The following is an 8,697-nucleotide window of genomic DNA, read 5'->3' as shown; positions in this document are numbered from 1 at the left end:
TTGCTCATCTCTTGCTCTCAAGATCCAAGGTAACCACCACTAGGATCTGATCTTCTCATCTCATAAACCCTCCTTATAAAGTTCTGTTTTGGGAAAACAGTTACAGAATTTAACCCAAACTCCTACCTTGCATGCTACCATGTATGAAATGCTTAAATTGGTAGCTAGGATGCATGATCCTCTTGCGTAACCTCTCCCTCCAACCTCCTACCTTCTTCTCAAACTTGGAATGTACCTAAACTTAAAATCCAGCCATGATTTGGCTAACCATCATGCTAAACTATGAATGTAAGTCATGATTTGCAGGATAGAACCATGGATTCTATGTTATTGCTCTTCATCCACATTCTTACAAACCCAGAATTGCTTAGACCTCAGTTACAGCCATGAATATAGCTTAGTTTATACCAAACCATGTGCATAAAGTATGAATAGTAGGATAGAGCCACGGATCCATACATGCATGTTAAATCCCAACATAAATATCAAATTCTGCTACTCTGTAGATTGACCTTCTCTTAGTTAAAATGATATAACTCCACCACCCAAACACCATTTATCTTAATTCAAATTTTGTTAGAAACTAGATTCATAGGGCTACATTTTGTTAGAAGTCACCATTACCTAGTTATGTCTCTAAGTTAGTTAAAAGTTCAGTTCAAGTTGCTATCAAAATCGGATCCTACTGTCTTGATAAATTGACCTTTGTGTAATAAAAATAACATAACTTCATAATCCAATCTTCATTTTCTTTGATTCTAGTTTTTATAGAAAATAGATTCATAGGTATTTATTTTCTTATCAGGAACCATAATCCAACTATGTCTCTAAATGAACTAAAATTTCATTTCAATCCAAACAAATTCTGCAAATGAATTCTCTAGGCGATAGCACTGGGTGATGCACACATCACCCAGAGAATTAAAGTGGAATATTTTGCAGATATGAGTTTGGGGACCTCCACATATGTACTATAAACAGTGTAAGGTGATGAAAAATGACTAAAATACCCCTCCTCACATCTATCCATAATTATGAACACCTTGGGTACCCAAGTGGGCGTTGCAGGGCTTGGAAACCCTGTCTGGGTTGGTCCTGCAGCACTGCTGACCTAGGGATTGTGTTGCAAGACTATTATGACCTAGAACCATGTACTATAGTGATAAAATATCATATTGACCCTAAGCCACATTCTCCGGATGATGCACCGGGACATAGGCCTAAAGCCTAGTGTAAGGCCCAGAGAATTCCATATGATCTCGGACTGGGCACCAAGTCAGACCAGTGAGTCTAGATCAATACTAGGACATCCAAGAAAAATTTTAAATATTAATAACACATGTCTGATCTAACACTTTAGGATTTGATTTTGTGCTCAAAGTGCGCAGTCAGATACCGGCTGGAACTAAACAGACAACTGAACCAGTAGGATCAAACTAAGGTGAGTGGAATTACACCATGAGTGTAGGTGTAACATGACTGATGGGTCATGACAACAACAATATTTACTATCTTTAATTACTTTAAATTATTTTATATCCTCATTTGAATTCTGAATCTTATCTGATGAACATTGGAAATGGATGATAATGCTTGTGGAATTGCTAGATTAGATGCTATAGCTGGCTTGGAAATGAGGCCTGTGGTAGCCCGTAGAATGAGATGTGGTTGACACCACCCGACTCATACGATGCCATATAGACATGGGGTTAGAGATTCATCACCCATGCTATGCACCCTTGCCAATAGGGGTTAAGGTGTTGGATGCCTGTGGGAGCGACCGAAAAGAAATGTGATTATGAGCTTTATGCCGGGGTTTATGCCATAATATAATCCAAAAGAAAAGAAATGTGATTATGAGCTTTATGCCAGGCTTTATGCCACAATATAATCCAAAAGAAAAGGAATGTGATTATAAGCTATATGCCGGGCTTTATGCCACAATATAATCCAAAAGAAAAAAAATGTAATGATTGAGCTAAATGTCGACGGTTACCTCACAGGTTAATCATAGAGTGTCGGTCGGGCTGACCTTGGAAGGGATGCTGGAGCTGACTGGTCCTCTTCGACAACTCAATGAGTGTATCGTAGGAAGGGGTAAAAGCCCGCACCAGGGATACATGTATTGGGGATTGCAGTAGCACTAACCTGCCTTAGTTGTGATGTTAGGTGGCTAATAAATAACTGAACTGCACATCATGTAGGATCATATGGTTGTGATTGCATATGCATGCATGATGATACGTTTTACTCACTGGCTCAGTGGAGCTCACACTCTTGTATATTCTCTTTTATCTGATTTTGCAGGTACTGGTTTGCCAATGGACGATGAAGTTGTCGATGGAAATGTAGATCGTCCTCATCTTGTCTCTTAGCGACGAGATCATCCTCATCTTGTCGCTTAGCAACGATTTTGTTATTATTTAGGTTTCTTTCTTTCAAAGAAGTGTATTTACAAAGATAATGTACTTATTGAACATAAACGGATATGTATATGGTATAACATAGGTATTTGGGATCTTATTATCAGTAATATAAATCGTCTGTGGGTAGTTTGATCTTCTATTTTACTCTGATATTCTTTTATTATCTTTTTACCCTCATTGTGTGGTTTATGACGTGTAACTACTACTTCTTGATCCTTAGGGATTGGTGGATGTCGTAGGATATCCGAGTCACTTGCCTAAATCCTCCCAGGGGTGGTTTGGGGTGTGACAGTTGGTCATTGAGGATCTATCGCTGCAAGTCATTGATCTGACCCACAGTCGTCGGTGCATTAGGATAAGGTGCTGGCTCCATGGTTGCTTCAGGGTTGAGGTCGACTACCTCAACTTGTTGGTTTTTGAGGACCTCCCTCTCCTGAGAGACAGGGTCATTGGCTCTGCAATGCAAGCTCTTTGGAGGAGGTGATCTGTTCCTCTCCCTCGTGGCATTGTTGGTGGAGGGAGCGGTCTTCTTACCCTATGGTGCCATTGAGTGATGGTGGAATCAAGCTAGTAGGCCTGATGGCTAGTGTCGTTCCCATAGACGATGCCAATCTATTGTGTCAAGAAATTATTCAGTGGTCCCTCGAGTGCCGTAACCTGCAAAAGGACCAGGGTGACAAAGGAGAACCGGTGTGGTTCCAGCCTAAGACTCTCCGATGCCTAAGTTAGATCTCTTTGAGCAAACAAATGAATAATTAGAATTCAAGATGAGTTAAGATGGGTTGTGGGGGTTGAGTACCTTCCCTTTTATAGTGGAATGTGGTGGGGCAGAGAGTCCCAGTCGATGGCGAGTAGTCCTCATAGTTGATAGAGTCCCTGGGTAGTAGGGTTCTTCCATGGTTGGTTACCCCTCTACGGGAGATAGTGTCCCGATAGGGTTGATGTCTCCGATACATAGATGCCTGATCTGTTGTCAGATAAGGTGCCTGGTGCTTGTGTCCATCTGGGACTGTTCAACTGATAGACGGTGGCCTAGAGTCCTGGAGATGGTGTATGTCTTGTTGTTGGCAGCGGTGGTGGCTTGATCTTAGATTAGGGTCTATGTCTGGGGTCTGATCTGTACCCCAGGTCGGGTCTTCGCCCGTGCTTATTCGAGGTCACGCTTGTAGGCCGTCCGTGCCCGAGGGTGGTCTGCGCCCGAGAGTAGTCATGTGGTCCACACCCGAGGGTGGTCATGCGGATCTGCGCCCGAGGGTGGTAATGCTGAACGGCGCCAGAGGATTGGTCCTTCACTGGTCCTGTCATGGTCCACCTCCTTGGATCGGGACACGTGGCTGCCTCTGATTGGTTGGTGTGAATTTAGGCTTATCAAGAGGACAGTAGCTAGAATGTGTCCTAAGGTGGATTTTGACTCAGATAATAAGAGCCCCATCTTGTCTGTCTTGTGATTCCTTAAGCTTTTGGTTAGGAGCTGAGACCAAGTTTAGTTTTATCGTGATATAGAAATTAAAAAAAAAAAAAGAGAGAGAAAAAGAAAAAAGAAATAAATAAAAGTAAGAGTTAAATTCCTTGGAGCTAGACAAGGCACTCTACCTCAGGAAGCAATGTGACTTGATCGACACTCCTTGGGGTGAAACCTCTGAAAAAGAACTCTAGTATCACTATCCTTGTGGATATATGTAAGAAGCGAAGCTACTAAGTAGCTTGGGTGTCTTGTGTAGTGACCCTGCATGGCATTTTAGGAACAGTAGTGGAGTAACAAATGGAGTTCATTGTGAAAAAAAAAAAAAAAGAAGAGAAGGAAGAAATGTCATTGCCTTGGTACAATTGTATGGTAAAAAATGCTTTGAAGCCTAAAGTCCTTGGTGCCCTTGACATTATGAGTAGTCTTACCTTAAGTAAGGTGTTGTTTGGAAGATATGGGGAGATTCCCTAATTAGGATGTGTACATGTTGCTAGAATCAATATTGGGTAGTAAGAGCTTAAGTGTGGGGGTAGCTTTGTCTTCTTGATCTTAAGTAGAACATCTTAGTTTCGGGTTTGGTGTGTGCTACTTACACATTGTCAAAATTTAAACTTGCAATCATGATTTTTTTGTGTATATTCCCTACAAACACTCACTAGACAAAACTCGTCCACTAGGGGTAACCTAGGGATTTAAAGGCTTGTTGCACATGCTAAATGCAACCGTGATTCCTACGAAAGTGAGTTAGGATTTTTGTTTTCTTTATTTTCTTGAGGACTAGCAAAATCTAAATGTGGGGGTATTTCATGAGCACATGTATGTGTGAAATTATTCTATTTAATTCTGCTTTTTTATCTGCTTAGAATGGAGCTACCTTGGGTATTTTCTGTTATTTTCAGGTTTAGGTCATTTTATGCGGTTTCATGCTATTCTGGACTATCGGGCATCGTATCTTCAGATTTACATGTAAAGTGGTCCAGTTTCTTTTCATGGTTGCAAAGAGAGCTGAAATTTGAGCAAGATGGACGTGTTGCATTAAAAGCACACATAAGTTTTGAACCCCATACATGAAATTATTCTTTTTGGGCTAGAAAAGAATAATGGACCAGAAAATGAGTTGAAATCCAAGCCTGAGCCCAGAACCAAGGAAGGATTTGATGCAATCTAGGCACTAGTCTACCCATGGATTGACTCACATGTGATCATGGGCGAGATGGGAAGAAGATTTCCTAAAGACCCAAGTGCATAATCGTAATTTTAAAAATTTGGGAAATTTTCAGAAGATATCTGATATTAGGCTCATATTGTCCGGAATATTAGTTGGAGCAACTTTAATTCTCGGATTTTGTCGATCCGGGGCCAAGATGAAGAGATATTTTCAAAAAAAGAATTTTGATCAAATTTATAATTTAGATTAAATTCTCTCTCCTCCCTAATATCTCTCCCTCATCCCATTACGGTTCTCTCTCTCCTACTTCAATTCTCTCTCTCTCTCTCTCTCTCTCTCTCTCTCTCTCTCTCTCTCTCTCTCAAATCCCTCATAGGTTCCATTATGGTTCTCTCTCTCCTACTTCAATTCTCTCTCTCACTCTCTCTCTCTCTCTCTCTCAAATCCCTCACGGGTCCCACCTTTCCTATTTCTATTCCACTTTTCTCTCTCTTTCCTTTTATATCTCTACTTTCTGATCCCTTGGGGTCTCTCTCTCTCGGTTTCCCCTCTTTGGATATATATATATATATAGCTAAAGAAGGAGGGGATTCTTGAAATTAGCACCATTACCGAACCAGCAGAGCATCTCCATCACCTTCTTCCAATGTTTTCTTCCTGGGTAGCAACTCGCAGGGAACGCCAAGCACACCTCCATGGATCATAGTCACCATTGCTACCCCGTGTCTCTTAACACCATGATCGGTTAAGTTCTTTCTGTCTTTAGGTGTAGATGAACTAATGATATTTGCTATTTAAAATTCTTGTTTGCATTCTTGATTGCTTAATGTTGAGATCCCATCCCTATTTGGATAATTTTAATAGATATATTTAGTTGGAAAATTCTATTTCTGTGATTCATTATTTTTCATTCAAGCAATAGTATTTTGTTCTTATGTGGTTGTACCGATGATGCATTATAGTTGAACGAACTAAGTGTGCCAAGCCCTATAAGTGAAGGATGATAGTACTCGTCAAGATAATCCATACGTAGGAGGAACCCTACATTCTGTGGAATTATAAGGCCTGTGGTTATAATAAATCGAAGCCTGCAACCGAATTGAATAACAACCCATTGGGGATTCGAAGCCTAAAGATAGTCTTCTCCCGTATTCGCATATTGTTGTTTTGTTCTTAGTTTAAAAATCAGATTTATTGAAATTTTATTTTCATCACTTCCAACTTATCATTTTAGTAATTTAGCCTTCCAGTTTCCCGTAGATCGCCCATACTTGCTACTTGCTAGATTAATTTAGGGTTTTACTTTTGACCGGTTAATGACACGATCAAATTTTGGCGCCGTTGTCGGGGAACGGAAGCACGGTTGCTAAGATTGATTGAGTTGTTTTGTGTTACCTTGTTTTAGTTTTAATTTTATAATTCGAGAATTTTTATTTTTATTTTTAATCTCTTTATTAGGTTAATTTTAGTATACCTAACATTCTCTTTGTTTGTGCTGGAAGCCGAGTAGATCGAGTAAGGACAAGTTGTCCGTTTGGTTTACTTTTAATTCCTAGACTTTATGTAATTATGGTTATTTTATGTAATTTTTTTTAATTCCAATATTAGATTGGGTGTTTTGGTTTAATTTTAATTCCCCCAGCCCCTTAAGATCATATGTGTAACCGTTCATCGGGGGCAGCACGTGAAATTGTGCAACCGCCAACACCAGGTAAGTATTTTTGTTAGTTTTAAATTAGTTATTTTTTTTACTATTTTAGTTTTGATTTTTATTTTTATTAAGTGTTTTTTATTAGTTATCACATTTTAACTTACTAGTTTTAATTTTTGTTTAATTAGCACGTTCAATCTGTGTTGTGTTTTATGCATGGTCGGCGTTCTTTGCACCCTAACCTGACTTCCCTTGACCTAGAAATAGAGCAATCTGTGGCTAGACCTAAGGATAAGGATAATAATAATAAAATAGGTGATAAAAACCAGCCAAGAAGGCCGCTGAGTGAGCACTTCACTCCAACTGCCTATACCCTTACATCTTTTATTCAATTGCCTGCCATTCAAACCGCTCAATATGAGATCAAGTCCAGCATCATACAGATGTTACCATCCTATTATGGACTTGCTAATAAGGAGCTTTACAAGCATTTTGATGAGTTCTTAGAGGTATGCTCTACTGTCAAAATCCAAAACCTCTCTAAAGATGCCTTAAAGTTGCTTATGTTCCCATTTTCCTTAAAGGCCAAAGCCAAACACTGGCTTCATTCCCTATGGTTAGGATTTCTACATGGGCGGGAATGCAGCAGGAATTTCAGAAAAAATTCTTCCCCATTGGCCAGACTAATAGCCTTAGGCGAGTCATTACTAGTTTCTCCCAATTAGAGAGCGAACAATTTCATGAAGCATGGGAAAGACTCAAGGAATTACGTCAGAAGTGCCCCCACCATGCTATCCCGAAATGGCAGTTAGCCCAGTGTTTTTATGATGATCTCCGTGACCGATATAGGCAGATGGTGGACTCCTCTTGTGGTGGAACATTTATGCACAAGAATGAGATGGAAGCATGGGATCTTATTGAAACCCTTAGTGAGAATTCCCAACATCATGCTTCGGCCTCTTGGACTAAGATTCCACACATAGGGCAACTCAAGAAGGATTGTCACGCCCCTATCCCGATGTAATATATATTACCACATAGGGGTATGACTGGGACAATCGCACATCAACCCAACACCTACCAGGATCACAGATGCAGTGTCCCGAGCCACAGTCCACCCTGTCAGCACCTTATGATGACAGAAAGGAACATACCAAAAGGAATAAATCGTTCCATCACAGAGTTAGTGGAAGCAAAATTCGATTAAATCATGTGAAATTATAGAGCATCGGTTCTCTAATGATAACACATATTACAATTCTAACATAAGTAACCAGTCATTACTCTCCCCATAAATAAACATATAGTTTATACATGGATGTGGAATAAATACAAAATTTAAATAATAAACAATTGCCCAATGGCAAAATCCTTGGGTGTACATCTACATCCAAGCCATGGTCATCAAATCCACTTGATTCGCATCCAACGGTGCTCGTCAATAGGTTATTTGCATATAAACTAAAAAGTGGTTATGCAACGGGGTTAGCTACACTGGCTAGTGAGGGAGTAAAGGGGAATGCTCACATATCACACAATCAATATCAAACAGAATGATGCATGCTAATGTTAGATTCATTTTCCACCTAACACACAATTCTATTGGTCAAGTATATGCTACTGTGATAACTCGGGAAACACTGAGAGTCACTTATCCTGTTGCCCCAGTGAGTCCTCAATTATCACAAAGGAACCTGCGTTGATAGAAGCCATCATGACCACCCAGTGGTAAACCCCTATAGCCATCATTACCCCTGCCTTAACCTCTCCCACCTCCACAGACCGCAGGTGCTCAGACTATCCAACACATAAACCCGTGTTGACAAGGGTCAGAGCATAAGGGAATAAGCATCCTAGCCACAGATATACTATATGCAGGTCCTATCGTCCCGAGAGGTATTCCGGGTGCATCAACATCCCATTCCATCTAGTACCCGGGTACTAGCACGGCACATACAGTTCATGATGACATATAGCAATTTTCATA

General features: G+C 40.2%; 1 non-coding gene across 1 annotated transcript; it reads right to left on the bottom strand.

Annotated features, from left to right (window-relative positions):
• Positions 1 to 7,398: 7,398 nt before the first annotated feature.
• LOC122653382 lies at positions 7,399 to 7,505 on the bottom strand. The gene has a single exon (XR_006331812.1). It is a non-coding gene; the product is annotated as a small nucleolar RNA R71 (small nucleolar RNA).
• Positions 7,506 to 8,697: the final 1,192 nt, after the last annotated feature.

Source organism: Telopea speciosissima, chromosome 2 (assembly GCF_018873765.1).
Source record: "Telopea speciosissima isolate NSW1024214 ecotype Mountain lineage chromosome 2, Tspe_v1, whole genome shotgun sequence".
Classification (NCBI taxonomy): Eukaryota; Viridiplantae; Streptophyta; class Magnoliopsida; order Proteales; family Proteaceae; genus Telopea; species Telopea speciosissima.
Note: the sequence above shows the minus strand (reverse complement) of the source record. Positions and strands in the feature narration are given on the sequence as shown.